At 43.4% G+C, this 16,780-nt stretch overlaps 1 protein-coding gene across 1 annotated transcript in view; it reads left to right on the plus strand.

The window, feature by feature from the left end:
- The window catches only part of CCNYL1 (cyclin Y like 1), a 271,003-nt gene that overhangs the window by 75,084 nt on the left and 179,139 nt on the right, over positions 1-16,780 (plus strand). The gene's annotated exons all lie outside the window — the stretch shown is intronic.

Consider the following 16,780-nt stretch of genomic DNA (forward strand, 5'->3'; position numbering starts at 1 on the left):
TGCGAAAATTGTGGATTTTTCCCAAGTCCATTTAGTAGCGGTTTATGGACTTGTCCTTTAGGAAACCGTCCAACCCCTTTTTAAACTCTGCCAAGCTAACCGCTAGGTTCTCTGGCAGCGAATTCCAGAGTTTAATTACACGTTGGGTGAAGAAAAACTTTTTCTTATTTGTTTTAAATTTACTACTCTGTAGTTTCATCGCATGCCCCCTAGTCCTAGTATTTTTGGAAAGCGTGAACAGACACTTCACATCCACCTGTTCCACTCCACTCATTATTTTATATACCTCTCTCATGTCTCCCCTCAGCCGTCTCTTTTCCAAGCAAGCTCTGGAGCAATATGAAAAACCCTCCTCCTTCATAGACTCTTCAAGAACTACCCAAATCCAGCCACCCCCAACTCCCCTTACATCTCCTGCTTCCAGATCCTCTCCTAACAGAGAGAAAGCAAAACAATATACACTTAATATAGCAGCAAAGTGCTCTGCCCACTGGCTTCAGCCCTTGTAATGGGTCAGATTGGCTTCTGACACTTCCAGTCATTAAACCTAGTTGGTTGTAAATGAGCCGATGAAAGTTTCTTTTGAGCCACTAGACTTGTGATCTGAAATACCTGACCTGAAAAGTCTTATTTGCGGTCTAGTTACTTCAGCGCAAGGAGCTAATGAGCTATAGCAAGTTTTTCAACAATAGGGTGGTTCTCCATACTCATCCTAAGTTTTCTCCCCCCGCCCCACATTTTCCCCTAGGCCCATATGCGCATAATGGTGAACGTTCCTACACACTTTGGCTTGAAAATGAACCTTGGCTGCCTGCGTACCCACCTAGCTTTCTGTTCTTTTGATCCCAAAGTGTAGGACTGCTGTTGCCAAACATAAACTATCAAATTAGCTAGCAGACTGCATGTGTCTTAATATAAAGTTTTAAGCCTTACTTATGTGTAAGATTTTTGTAATTTATTTACACTGTTTTGTAGTGGGGATATAAAGTGGAGATTAGTGATGCGTTTGTCTTTTGAATCATTCATATATGAAAGAATGTGACATGAATATGGGTATCGATCACTATTTTAGAATAGATGGTTTCTTTTTATGAACAATTCAGATTTATGCTTTATATAATTTACAACAAGTCTTTTGGTAATTGTTGTGGTATAAAATATTTGTTCAGTAAATGTTTTGGCAAAAACTCTGTTGAAAACTTGTAGCAGTATTTGAACCAAAGATGTATTTGGGGTTATGCCAGTTGGTTCCTTAGTATTCAGTGCTGCTGACTTATTATATACAAAGCATTAAAAATTAGAAGACTGTAGAGAGATTCTCCTTCCTTCTATAATATTTGGTTGACTGTAAAAACAAAACATTCTTTGAATAACTGGATGCCCATTTTGAAATGTGCTATGTTTTATTCAAAATAGCAGTGTTTGAAATGACTGAGCCCACTATTCAGAAGCACCAGCTATGAGTGTTGACCTCATAAATACTGTTATCTAGTCTCTCTTTATTTTATTTCTAACATTAAACCTATCTAATTACACTGAAAATACTCAAAAGCCAAAAGAACACAATATACACATCTTAAACTTCCTCAAACATGTAGAAGACACCCCCCCCCCCCCCGCCCTCCATGCAGAACTGCCCCTTTATCTAATAAACCTTGCTTGAACATTGCCGAAGGGTTAGAAGGTAAAGTTTGCCTTTTTGCAGATGACATCAAGATTTGTAACATAGTGGACACCCCGGAGGGAGTGGAAAACATGAAAAAAGATCTGCAGAAGCTAGAAGAATGGTCTAATGTTTGGCAATTAAAATTCAATGCGAAGAAATGCAAAGTGATGCACTTAGGGAGTAGAAATCCATGGGAGACGTATGTGTTGCGGTGAGAGTCTGATATGAACAGATGGGGAGAGGGATCTTGGGGTGATAGTATCTGAGGATTTGAAGGTGATGAAACAGTGTGACAAGGTGGTGGCCAGAAGGTTGCTAGGCTGTATAGACAGAGGTATGACCTGCCAAAGAAAGGTGTTGATGCCCCTGTACAAGTTGTTGGTGAGGCCCCACCTGGAGTATTGTCTTTTTTTTTTTCTTACATTTGTACCCCGCGCTTTCCCACTCATGGCAGGCTCAATGCGGCTTACATGGGGCAATTTCAGTTTTGAAGGCCGTATCTTGCTAAGGATGTAAAAATAAGTTGAAGTGGTGCAAAGCTACAAAAAAACGGTATGGGATTTGCATTACAAAACGTATGAGGAGAAACTTGCTGACCTGAACCTGGAGGAAAGGAGAGACAGAGGTGATATGATACAGATGTTCAAATATTTGAAAGGTATTAATCTGCAAACGAACCTGTTCCGGAGACAGGAAAGTGGTAGAACTAGAGGACATGAAATGAGATTGAAGGGGGGCAGACTCAAGAAAAATGTCAGGAAGTATTTTTTCACGGAGAGAGTGGTGGATACTTGGAATGCCCTCCCACGGGGGTGGAGGAGATGAAAACGGTAATGGAATTCAAAAATGTGTGGGATAAACATAAAGGAATCCTGTTCAGAAGGAATTGATCCTCAGAAGCTTAGCGGAGATTGGGTGGCAGCACTGGTGTTTGGGGTGCGGGGCTAGTACTGGGCACACTTCTACGGTCTGTGCCCTGAAAATGGTAGATACAAATCAAAGTCAGGTATACATATAAAGTAGCACATATGAGTTTCTTGTTGGGCAGACTGGATGGACCGTGCAGGTCTTTTTCTGCCGTCACCTACTATGTTACTATGAGGCATATTTTCAAAGCACTTAGCCTTCCAAAGTTCCATAGAAACCTATGGAACTTTGGAAGGCTAAGTGCTTTGAAAATATGCCTCCAAGTAACACATGCCAATTTAAATCAGACTCTGGCCTGAACTGGAAGCTAATGAAGAGACATGAGAACAGCTGTAGCACTATTTGGTGGCACCATGCAACAAAAGCTGGTTCTGAATGAATGTAAAGCTAAAAAAAAACCCAAAGCTTTATAGGTAGAGACCATGTGTTTAGCATAGAAAAAATAGGTGGTTTTATTTTTGTTATGGAAATTGTGCACAATGAGTGAACTTAGCCTGGTCACTGGGGAAGCAACTGTTTCAAAGATGTATGTTACTAAATGTTAATTCTTATGCCAGATTGTGTCTTATCGTGCAAGCTTTAAACCTCCAGTATTTCACTTTGTGTGTGTGTGGGTGTTTTTCTTGCTAATTCATGTACTGGTTATAATGGATTCATGTCCTATTACTATCATTTCTATAGCGCTACTAGACGTATGCAGCGTTGTACACTTGAACATGAAGAGACAATCCCTTCTCGACAGAGCTTACAATCTAATGTCCTAAACGTAAATCAATTTTTTACTGTTTCAAAAAGTACAAACACTAGGGGACACTCAAGGAAGTTACATGGTACTATTTTTAAAATGAACAGAAGGAAATATTTTTTCACTCAATGACTGGTTAAGCTCTGCAAGTTTTTGCCAGAGAATGTGATATCAGCAGTTAGTGTATCTGGGTTTAAAAAAAGGTTTGGACAAGTTCCTGGAGGAAAAAAGCCATAGAACACTATTGAGATAGACATGGTGAAAGTCACTCCTTGTCCCTCGGATCAGTAGCATGAATATTGCTATTATTTGGGATTCTGTCAGGTACTGAATTGGCCACTGCTGGAAGCAGGGTACTGTGCTATATCTATCATAGGTCTGACTCGGTATAGCTATTCTTATATTAAGTAAAGACTTCTTGTCACTCGTATCTGAAGTATTTCAAATGGGGTGATGTAGGATGAGTCGGATTAATGAATCAATACTGTAGGTGAGTCTGACGTAGTTGCGCAGATAACATCACTTTTTCTTACACATTTAATTGTAAAAAGATGTGCCTAAGTAGGGCAAAATTTGGACTAGACATCTTTTGGATCACTATATCAAAATTCTTAATATCTGAACACAGTACAGAAAGTAATATTTAGGTAGCATTAATCTTTTTGCATATTTTTGCATCACCCTTTCTTCTAATTAATGCCAGGAAATTTTCCTGTTAATTTATTCTCACTTGATAATTTGTGCTTATGTTCCTCTGTTTATATTTGTTAATATCAGGCCATACCTGCTGTAGTTTACTGGTGGTTTATTTAAAATTTTGCTGTACTATAATTACTACAAATAGTAGTGAAGTAGTTTACAAAGTAAAAGGTAGGGTGAAAAGAACAACAAATTGTAAGAACAGCTGACTACAGTAGTTGCTGCTATAGAACATAAGGGGAGGAGATAAGATGCATCACTACTGTGTATAAGTATTGCCATACTGGGACAGACCAAAGGTCCAGCAAGCCTAGCATCCTGTTTCCAGCAGTGGCCAACTCAGGTCAAAAGAACCTGGCAAGATCCCAAAACAGTATAATACATTTTATCCTGCTTATCCTAGAAATAAGCAGTGGATTTTCCCCAAGTCCATGGTCTATGGACTTTTCCTTTAGGAAGCCATCCAAACCTTTTTTAAAAACCCCATTAAGCTAACCGCCTTTTACTATATTCTCTGGCAACAAATTCCAGAGTTTAATTACATATTGAGTGAAGAAATATTTTCTCTGATTCGTTTTAAATTTACTACTTTGTAGCGTCATTGTGTACCCCCTAGTCCTAGTATTTTTGGAAAAAGTAATCAAGCAATTCAAGTCTACCTGTTCCACTTTACTCATTATTTTGTAGACCTCTATCATATCTTCTCTCAGCCGTCTTTTTTTTTTTTTCTCTCCAAGCTGAAGAGTAGTAGCCACTTTAGCCTTTCCTCATAGGGAAGTTGTCCCATCCCCTTTATAATTTTTATTGCCCTTCTCTGTACCTTTTCTAATTCCACTATATCTTTTTTGAGATGCGGTAACCAGAATTGAACACAGTATTTGGGGTGCGGTATTTTTAAAAGCTGATAGGTTTTAACATTTCCCTTTTTTGTTAGAGCTGTCCAGACATGTGGGTTGTGCCACTTTACCAGCAGATTAAGCCAAAGACATGGAGAATGTTGCAGCCTTTGAAATTGTCAATATTCTTTATTTTCATTAGAAGGTCACAGTGTAGACTGGTGCAGCAGGTGTTTTGAGGGTTTTATTTGAGCTAGTCTTGGACACTTTCTACAATCTGTGGCCTTGGGACACGTGCAGGTGGGCCCACTGAAACTTCTTAGGTATCTGTGCACAGACCTTTCTTCTGATTGAGTAGCTGATCTGTTCCCTCTAGTGCTGTCCAATTCTCTGAAACCTTTTTTTGATTTAATTCGCTGATATGAATTGGTTTTTTGATTTGATTTGATTCAGCTTAACTGAACTATAGGGGCCCATAGCCTCAGATCTATGCTAATATTATAACAGAGTAACACAAACAGGCAGCAGCAATTGAACACTTTAAACATTCAGGAAATCATTTGTGATGACAGGTTAAACTGCACCAGCCTCTACTTCTCTAAAATGTCTACACTATCTCCACAATTATTGTTCAGTATTAAAATTAAGTTCAAAACATACCTTGCCACCACCACAAAAAGGGCCCTGCATGAATAAGTAGGACATGATACAGATTCAAATAGTATTCATAAAACAGTGATCCTAGAAGCTAACATAGTGTCAGAGGAGACCAAAACCCAAAAACACCATGCAGGCCAACTCAGTTCTTTAAGCCTGTGGGACAAAGAGCTAGAAAGTTACTAATCTTAGGGCAGAGAGGAAATTTAAAAATATTCGTGCCATGAAGCTGCTTCCTTCACCCAAAAAGCAGACAGACAAGAAGTGCTGCATGACTTTTTTTTTTTCTTAAAAAATCTTTTTAACACACAACAACAACAAAATATGTAAGAATTGGATAAAGGACAGAACTTTTACATGAAGGAAGCCCTTCCCTCATTATTCAATAGCTCTCCGTGAAACGGTGGTAATTAAAAAAAAAAAAAAAAAAAAAAAAAAAAAAGGCAAGTTCATTTTTATAATATACGACTACATTCCACAAAACAAAAGGAGCACGTTTCCACATGCCATCTTTTTGTTTTAGTGCAGTCCATTGGGTTTTTCTTACGTTTTGTCCTTGTGATGATTTACTCTGGTCTTACAAGGACATCCCATCAAGCTATGCATCACCATTTGGAAAATGTCATTCAGCGCCATCTGTTTTACTGCTACTTTCACTTTGCCATTATTTTATGATTGATTGTGTTATAAGCATTCTGTACTAGGTGGCTTCACATGGATAGGCATTCACTTATTTTGCACATACTGTTAAATTTTATTCTCTGAGGACAAGCAGGCTGCTTGTTCTCACTGATGGGTGACGTCCACGGCAGCCCCTCCAATCAGAAACTTCACTAGCAAAGGCCTTTGCTAGTCCTCGCGCGCCCATGCGCACCGCGCATGCGTGGCCGTCTTCCCGCCCGAACCGGCTCGTGTTCATCAGTCTTCTTTTGTCCGCGCTCGGTAAAGTCGTGTTTGCGCTGTTCGCGCCCGTTAAGTTGACCCTCGCGCGTCTTTTTGACTTTTCGCTACTAAAAAAAAAAAAATGGATTTCGGAGAAAGGCCTTTCGGTCTTTTCCCCCTTCCCGTATTTCCAGTTTTTGCCCCGTTAAGTTTCCTTTCGTTTTCGGGGTAGGCCCTTTTGAGGCCTCGGGTCGAGTTTTTTCTCTCCCTCTTTTTGGTGCCTTACCGCAATTACGAGTTTTGATTTCGCCGGCGTGATTTTTCCGCCCATGTCATCGAAGTCTCCCAGCGGCTTCAAGAAGTGCACCCAGTGCGCCCGGGTAATCTCGCTCACTGATAGGCACGCGTCGTGTCTTCAGTGTCAGGGGGCTGGGCACCGCCCGCAGGCCTGTAGTCTTTGCGCCCTTTTAAAAAAAAAGGACTCAGGTAGCGAGATTGGCCCAGTGGAACGTGTTGTTCTCGGGCTCTTCGTCGGCAACAGCACCGGGAGTATCGAGTGCATCGACGTCGACAGTGTCAAGACCTCCGACCTCGGCGGCGACTGTATCGATTGCATCGAGGCATCGACCCTCTGCATCGTCGGTACCGAGACATCGGAAGGCTGCGTCGGCGTCGGTGGTACCGGGACCTCCACTAGTGCTGATGTCGTCGGACGGTGGTGCTTCGACTGGAGTGCAGGTGAGGGCTGTCCATTCCCCTGCTGGTGGCGGTGAGCCTTCGGGTGGGTCTCCCCCTACCCTGAGGGCTCCTGTGGTACAGCCCCCCTGAGACCGACCTTCTTCGGCCTCGGCCCCGAGGAAGCGACGGTTGGATTCTACGTCCTCGTCGGTACGGGAAGTTCCGGTGACATGCTTTGTTTGAAAAAGTCAAAGAAGCATCGACACCGGTCTCCTTCCCACATCGGTACCGAGAGCTCTGGGTCGCCGAGGGAGTCGGCACCCAGTAGGTATCGGCACCGGGAGGACCGCTCACCCTCTGTTCAGGAGGTGTCGATGCGCTCCACCTTGGACCGCCCGGAACAGACTCTGACTTCGACGCCTGCATCGGCTTCCATGTCTTTCTCCACAGCCGCCCTGCACGAGAGTCTCCGGGCCGTTCTCCCAGAGATCCTGGGAGAGCTGTTGCGCCCTTCCCCTCCGGTACTGGGGGTGCTTGCGCCACCGGTACTGTCGAGTGAGGCGCCGGCTGGCCCCTTGCCCAGGGTGAGGTCTCTGACATCGGTGCCGCTTGCGGTACTGACTGCGGTCACCTCCCAGGAAGGCTCCCCGACGACGTCGGCGGAGGGAGCTTCGCCGGTGCAGGCGAGGGAGTCTACCTCTCGACGCTCCCACCGTGGCCGTGTTTCCACGGAGTCGAGTCGGGCACGGCTTCAGACACAGGTTCATGAACTTGTCTGATACCGATGGTGAGGCCTCGTGGGAGGAGGAGGTGGACATCAGGTATTTCTCTGACGAGGAGTCTGATGGCCTTCCTTCTGATCCCACTCCCTCCCCTGAAAGGCAGCTTTCTCCTCCCGAGAGTCTGTCTTTTGCGGCCTTTGTCCAGGAGATGTCTACGGCCATCCCCTTCCCGGTGGTTGTGGAGGACGAGCCCAGGGCTGAAATGTTTGAGCTCCTGGACTATCCTTCTCCACCTAAGGAAGCGTCCACAGTACCCATGCATCATGTCCTAAAAAAGACATTGCTGGCGAACTGGACCAAGCCTCTAAGTAATCCCCACATTCCCAAGAAGATCAAGTCCCAGTACCGGATCCATGGGGACCCAGAGCTGATGCACACTCAGTTGCCTCACGACTCTGGAGTTGTGGATCTGGCCCTAAAGAAGGCTAAGAGTTCTAGGGAGCATGCTTCGGCGCCCCCAGGCAAAGACTCTAGAACCTTAGACTCCTTTGGGAGGAAGGCCTACCATTCCTCTATGCTCGTGGCCAAAATTCAGTCCTACCAGCTCTACACGAGCATACACATGCGGAACAATGTGCGGCAGTTGGCGGGCTTGGTGGACAAGCCTCCTCCTGAGCAAGCCAAGCCATTTCAGGAGGTGGTCAGGCAGCTGAAGGCGTGCAGAAAATTCCTGGCCAGAGGGGTATATGATACCTTTGATGTTGCGTCCAGGGCCGCTGCTCAAGGTGTGGTGATGCGCAGACTCTCATGGCTGCGTGCCTCCGACCTGGAGAATAGAATCCAGCAGCGGATTGCGGACTCGCCTTGCCGTGCGGACAATATTTTGGAGAGAAGGTTGAACAGGTGGTAGAGCAGCTATAGTAGAATCATGTGCACTTTATACTTTACACCTATCATGGTTTGGGGTGACACACTCCTTTTTTTCTTTACAGCACGCCTCCAGGTTATATATTTTTATATCTTCATGTATTTTTTCATTCATTATATTTTTTGTTTTGTTTTTTGACAGTAACTTTTATATAGACGCCATTGTGTCTATAAAGCTTATTATTTCAGATTACCTTTCAGTGGATTTGATCATACCATGTTGCTATTTTGTTTTGTGAGCGTTATTTTTATAAGGGTGTTTAACATAGATCAGTATTTTCTAAGAGCAGTTCCATTTTTGTATCAAACTTAGGGCTTACCAGTTGATGTTCTTTTTACATACTCATATACCATACACTTTTTATATATATTGATGAGTTGTATATTTTACTTTTTATGTCATAGAATCCGTTTTCATAAATAGTGCTTTGCGGGTCATGTTTTTTGTGCCTTTTAAGATCAGGGACACTGCTGGCTCCTTGCATATTTCCATCGCTATTTGTTCCGCTTCAGGTAAAGTGCTCCTTTCAAAATCCATTTTCTTAATATAGGCGCCATGCAGTACAGCCTCGATAGATATTTTGGTTTACCATCTCTGTTCGTACTGACCGCTTTGGTTTCTTTGTTACACATCACCTGTCTCATTAATTTTTAATTCTTAATGCAAAATGTTATATCTGCAGATTTGGCTTTGTATACAAGCTTATAAGCCACATATATTCATATAAATACACTTACATAATTATAGGAGTAGCCTAATAGTTAGTACAGTGGACTTTGATCCTGTGGAACTTAGTTCGATTCCCACCAGCTCATTGTGACTCCGGGCAAGTTACTTAACCCTCCATTGCCCCTGGTACAAAATAAGTTCCTGAATATATGTAAACCGCTTTGAATGTAGTTGCAAAAACCTCAGAAAGGCAGTATGTCACGTCCCATTTCCATTATTTCTGAGACTAATCTATACATAAACACACAGCCAGGAGACAAAGATTAACCCCCCCCCCCCCCCCCCCCCCCGGCAAAAAAATTGCTTTTTACAACCAGACTTGATAAAGAAAGAAATAGAAAAAAAAATCTCTTCACGAATTTAATATGTACTAGGATGTCCCTGTAACCAGCCCCTCCAAATGATACACTGATTAATATTAATAACAATTACTACTCTACCTATGAAAAGTTATTCCATTGTTTTACCTCCTCTATGTACATCCGTATGCGGCACAAGCTGCCATGTTTGAAAATATAAGTGAGATTAAATAAAAATGCTACCAACAAAGAACAACATGGATGCAGCAGTTCATAGGTTTATTTGCTCTGTTTTGAGGGTACAGGGTTGGTGGCTGTGTGGGGGAGAGGAAACTGACTACAGGGATTCTCCATTGACTTGGTGTGGCTGCCGGTCCCGTCCGCCTGTTGTCACTTCCTGTTCCGGGAGCTGGCAGCCTGCACCAATAGAGAGACCAGTCCTAAGTAAGTTACTTTATCTTCTTGCCGCTGCTGCTGAGGGAAGTAGCAGCGGTGGCTTGGCTGACAACGAGTTGGAGGGAGGGAAGCAGCAGCAGGGGCTTGGATGACAGTGGGAGAGAGGGAGGGAAATCCCAAATTGGGATTCCCGATCTTTGTCTGAATCGATTTGCCAAAAACAAATTGATGAATCAATTCAAACTGTGAATTAGACAGCACTGGTTTCCTATTTCCCAAGGCTTGGCTCTGAGGAACATGGTGAAGGCTAGCATCCCTGACAGAAACTTGCACCTCCTCCCTTTGGAACATCAAATACTACTTTTTAAATTCTTTCTCCTGAGGCTATGTAAGAATAAATCTACCTAAAAGTGTGTGGGGGGGGGGGGGGGGGGGAATCGTAGAAAACTATGAGCCAGAGCAGTGTCGGGGACTGCTGGAAAGACCAGTCTTCAGGTGACTAGGGAATCCCAGGTGTGCTGAAGGAGGCAATTCCCATGGCTTGGTGTGGGCCTTGGTCACACACATCTGCCAGAGGAGCATGCTGTGGCACATGTATGAGCTGATGTGTTGGCACTGCAGCTGACTTCCTTTTTCCTATTCATGATGGGGAACTGGTGCAAAAGGGTTGCCTTTCAGGTAGTTTGTCCTTGCCCTGGACTGTGTTTGCTAAGGTAACTGACACTGTGCCTGTCTATGCTCCAGATGGCTTGCCAGTGCCCACTGTGTGCAAACAGGACCAGGCTAATGCATGGCAGGATTCTCCCCGCTCACTTTCTACCTGGTGAGTTCATTAGTACCACTCCAGCTAGCACATCTTCTCACTCTCTGAGCCGCAACTCCGAGCCCTGCTGCACCCTGCGGCCCTATCCCGAACTCTGACAACTCGAGCCCCAGACGTCAGCAAGTCAGGCCTTGGGACCATCCAGATAGCTCCTTCTGTACATTGCACCAACAGTAAGACTACCACTCCCAGGGCTTGGATGCGAGTTGTGCTTTGGACATTAGAAAGCCAGGACTCAGGACCCTCCAGATAGTTCCCCCTCTGTGTCACACCAAAAGTAAGACCACCACTCCCTATGCAGTTGGGTCATTGTCCTTGTGTGTGAATGTGTCAAGTGAAGCTTAGATGATGCCTCTGGCTGTGATGAACTAGGGCCCGATACTAGGTAGACTTATATGGTCTGTGTCTCGTATATGGCAATCTGGTTTAGGAAGGGCTGGAAAGGGCGTAGACAGCAATTTCAGTGGCTGGACCATGAGGATAGTGCTGGAAAACTTTTATGTCCTGTGTCCCGCAAATGAGAAGACTAATAGGCTAACGTGGGCTTCAACGGCAACTCCAGCAGTTGGAACAAAAGGACAGGGTCATGTGGACTATGGTCTATGTCCCAGAAATGCCAGAGAAATACCATAATCAAGTATATGATATCACTTTCATTGTTGGTTTAATCATATGGTTATCAATAGAAATCAAACAAAATAAAACATGGAAAAGAAAATAAGATGATACCTTTTTTATTGGACATAACTTAATACATTTCTTGATTAGCTTTCGAAGGTTGCCCTTCTTCCTCAGATCGGAAATAAGCAAATGTGCTAGCTGACAGTGTATATAAGTGAAAACATTCAAGCATTACTATGACAGTTACCCAGGTATTTATGGCTCAATATGACATCACAGCAATTTAAAAAAGCATTGGAGACTTTTGTACAGGCCTTCCCCCCCCCCCAAGTAGGGTAGTGTTGCAAGCTTTGCTATTATGATTAGACTAAATATGTCAGGTGGCTATGTTTAAAAAAATCCGCAATCAAGCGGAGAACTCGAACGCCCCATGGGAAAACACAGATAATGGGTAAAAAGTGGGATGTTTGACCATGGAAATACAAATCCTGGAGACAATATCATAAAAACTTCTTTATTGAAGAAAAGACTCGACACAACTGTTGTGTTTCGGCCTACAGGCCTGCATCAGGAGTCTACCGCTATGACGTAGCGTATATGAATCTGAAATGCCTGAAACACGATTTGGTCCGTGTGATGAACCAAACGTAAAGTGATTGGCTATATTACAAAAAGTGGTCTTGAAAAAGACCTTTCGTGGTAAGCTTGTCCGTAGCGGGTCACTAGGAGTGCTACGGACAAGCTTACCACGAAAGGTCTTTTTCAAGACCACTTTTTAGGAAGGATAGAGAGGGTCGTAAAGGTGGAGGAGTAGCTCTATATGTGAGAAATGATATCACAGCAACCGAAATGACAGGGACCTGGGGTAAGGAAGAAGCGATATGGATCACCTTAAAAAGAGATGATAGAACCTCTGTCCACGTGGGTGTTGTCTACAGACCTCCAACACAATTGGAAGAATTAGATAAAGACCTGATCGCAGATATTCAAAAGTTGGGAAAGAAGAGAGAGGTGCTGTTGCTGAGAGATTTCAATCTGCCGGATGTAGATTGGAAGGTTCCGTCTGCAGAATCTGAAAGAAGTAGAGAGATTGTGGATGCTTTCCAAAGTGCTCTGCTCAGACAAATGGTCATGGAACCCACGAGGGAGGGAGCGACGCTGGATCTGGTGCTCACAAATGCGGATAGCGTGTCAAATGTCCGAGTGGGTGCCCACCTGGGCAGCAGTGACCATCAAACAGTTTGGTTTGATATGACGGCTGAAGAGGAGGGTTGCCACTGAAAACTCAAAGTCCTGGATTTCAAGCGTGCTGACTTTAGTAAAATGGGGGAATACCTAAGGAAGGAGCTGATGGGCTGGGAGGACGTACGAGAAGTGGAAGGACAGTGGTCCAGGCTGAAAGAAGCTATAAATAGGGCCACAAACCTTTATGTAAGGAAAGTAAATAAAAGCAAGAGAAAAAGTAAACCGCTATGGTTCTCCAAGCAAGTGGCTGAGAAAATAAAGGCTAAAGAGTTTGCATTCCAGAAATACAAAAAAACTCAAGACGAGGAACACGGGAGAAAACTGAAAGAAGCCAAGAGAGAGGTACGTCTGGCGCAAGTGGAAGAACAAATGGCTAGAAAGGTAAGGAGGGGTGACAAAAATTTCTTCAGGTATATTAGTGAAAGGAGAATGACTAAAAAGGGAATTGTGAGACTAAAAGATACTGCAAACCGCTATGTAGATAATGATGAAGAAAAGGCAAATTTGCTAAATAGATACTTTTTGTGCTGTTTTTACTGAAGAAAATCCGGGAGAAGGACCACGATGGACTGGCAAAAGTTCATTTGAGAATGGAGTGGATATAGCACCGGTCACGGAAGAGAGTGTGTATCAACAACTAGAAAAACTAAAGGTGGACAAAGCCATGGGACCGGATGGGATCCACCCCAGGATATTGAGGGAGCTCAGAGAGGTTCTGGCGGGTCCTCTTAAAGATTTGTTTAATAAATCCTTAGAAATGGGAGAGGTTCCGAGGGACTGGAGAACGGCGGAGGTGGTCCCTCTTCACAAAAGTGGTGATAGGGAAGAAGCTGGAAACTACAGGCCGGTAAGCCTCACTTCGATTATTGGAAAAGTAATGGAAGCGATGCTGAAGGAAAGGATAGTGAATTTCCTGGAAGAAAATGAGTTGCAAGATCAGAGACAACATGGTTTTACCAAAGGGAAATCGTGCCAAACGAATCTCATTGAATTCTTTGATTGGGTGACCGGAGAATTGAACCGTGGATGTGCTATAGATGTAATCTACTTAGATTTCAGCAAGGCTTTTGACACGGTTCCCCACAGGAGGCTCTTAAACTGGATGGGCTGAAGATAGGACCCAAAGTGGTGAACTGGATTAGGAACTGGTTGACGGACAGGCGCCAGAGGGTGGTGGTGAATGGAGTTCGCTCGGAGGCGGGAAAGGTGAGTAGTGGAGTGCCTCAGGGATCGGTGCTGGGGCTGATTCTGTTTAATATATTTGTGAGTGACATTGCCAAAGGGTTAGAATGTAAAGTTTGCCTATTTGCGGATGATACTAAGATTTGTAACACAGTGGACACCGCGGAGGGAGTGGAAAACATGAAAAAGGATCTGAAAAAGCTAGAAGAATGGTCTAAGGTTTGGCAATTAAAATTCAATGCGAAGAAATGCAAAGTGATGCACTTAGGGAGTAGAAATCCAAGAGAGGTGTATGTGTTAGGCGGTGAGAGTCTGCTAGGTACGGATGGGGAGAGGGATCTTGGGGTGATAGTATCTGAGGATCTGAAGGCGATGAAACAGTGTGACAAGGCGGTGGCCGTAGCTAGAAGGTTACTAGGCTGTATAGAGAGAGGTGTTGATGCCCCTGTACAAGTCGTTGGTGAGGCCCCACCTGGAGTATTGTGTTCAGTTTTGGAGGCCATATCTTGCTAAGGATGTAAAAAGAATTGAAGCGGTACAAAGAAAAGCTACGAGGATGGTATGGGATTTGCGTTACAAGACGTATGAGGAGAGACTTGCGGACCTGAACATGTATACCCTGGAGGAAAGGAGGAACAGGGGTGATATGATACAGACGTTCAAATATTTGAAAGGTATTAATCCACAAACGAACCTGTTCCGGAGACGGGAAGGTGGTAGAACTAGAGGACATGAAATGAGATTGAAGGGGGGCAGACTCAAGAAAAATGTCAGGGAAGTATTTTTTCACGGAGAAAGTGGTGGATACTTGGAATGCCCTCCCACGGGGGTGGAGGAGATGAAAACGGTAATGAATTTCAAAAATGTGTGGGATAAACATAAAGGAATCCTGTTCAGAAGGAATGGATCCTCAGAAGCTTAGCAGAGATTGGGTGGCAGCACCAGTGTTTGGGGTGCGAGGCGGGGCTAGTACTGGGCACACTTCTACGGTCTGTGCCCTGAAAATGGTAGATACAAATCAAAGTCAGGTATACATATAAAGTAGCGCATATGAGTTTATCTTGTTGGGCAGACTGGATGGACCGTACAGATCTTTTTCTGCCGTCACCTACTATGTTACCATCCAACCCAACCCAAAACCTAATGCTACCAGATATTGGGCAGTCCTCAGATAAACTGTGTTTCCAGTTTAGCAAAAACCAAGGAATGAAGAAGTAAATGCAAAATCTCATTATCAAAATATGGCCTTACCAGACGCAACCTCCGCAAAACTTAAAATCCTGAGCATACCACTTTTGAAGCTTATTGCTCAAATTTTAATAGCATGTCCAGAGCCACACCCAAATAACAAAAGGAATCACATAAGGCCACCCGCCCTTCCAAAAATTAGGCAACATCAACAGCTTAAATAAATGCCCTGTTCGCCAAGAAGCCATAGATTTGTCAGTATTCAAGCACAAATTATTTCTCTCCAACCATCTGGCAATGGCAACTAGACAGTTGTTAAAGGAGTCCAATTTTGGATCATAAGGGTCACAGTAACTGACTAACTATGTCATTGCTTTATTGAGTATCCCCTAGTCTTTGTACTCTTTGAAAAAGTAAAAAATTCACTTAGGATTTTGTAGATCTCCGTCATATCTCCCCTCAGCCTTCTCTTTTTCAAGCTGAAGAGCCCTAATTTCCTTTTTTTTGAGATACCGCAAACAGCTTCCAACAGCATCAGGGTATGAAATGCATTCCTCCAGTGCCAAACTTATGGACAACACTTAATACAGTGGGGAAATCACAGCAGACCTCTACAGTCTGTGCCTTGAGAATGGCAAGAACAAATCATACTTGGGTATACATATAAAGTATCGCATACTATGTAAAATGAGTTTATCTTGTAGGGCAGACTGGATGGACCTTACAGGTCTTTATCTGCTGTCATTTGCTATGTTACTATGCATATAACTGTTAAATGGTTAAGTATGCAAAGCAGGGGAGGGAGATGTTCTTTTTCTTTTTGAAATGTAGTTGTCATATTTTGTCTTTTTTTAGTCTTAAACTTTATTAGTTTTTAAAGTATATACCTACACACGTAGAATACGGCATAATGTAAAACCCCAAATCAGAAAATACACTGATGTATCCATTCTTATGACCTTAGGTATACAGATGCATAGACAAACAGATGGTTCACTCCAATTCAGAAGTACCCATCTACTGTATTATGCTTTTGGCATCATATACCTGTACTGATGATTTATAACTTGAGAAATCAAATTATTATTTATTTCTGTTTTTCCACCTCGCCTGTTTCACGTCTGTACGTTTGACAGAATCCCACCAGGAATGTACATTTAACTCCATTGAATCTTTCCAGTGCCAAAGCACATATTGGATAGCTATAGAAATGAGAACTGGTTATCTTTATTCAAGGCTGCCAAAACTACTAAGTCTCCAGTGCATTCTTCGGTTAATTGTTAATACTTAGAAAATTATCCAAGAGATCCTAAACTTCTATCCAGAATGATTGGACTTTGATACATTTGACTATGCTGTTTTCCGTTGAAGTAATGTCACATGGCAGAGCCAGCACATATTGGTGGCCTGATTGTCAATACAGTGCAGCTTAAGGGGGTCCAGATTGCCCAGTGGGTCAGAAAGTATAAGGATTGTATTAGAGAAGCAGGGGAGGAGGTCGATATCAACGTCCAAAAGTAAAGACCGTCCACCGATTCCCAAAGAGGCCCCTGTCCC

The sequence above is a fragment of the Microcaecilia unicolor genome, chromosome 7 (genome assembly GCF_901765095.1).
Source record: "Microcaecilia unicolor chromosome 7, aMicUni1.1, whole genome shotgun sequence".
NCBI classification, from domain to species: Eukaryota; Metazoa; Chordata; class Amphibia; order Gymnophiona; family Siphonopidae; genus Microcaecilia; species Microcaecilia unicolor.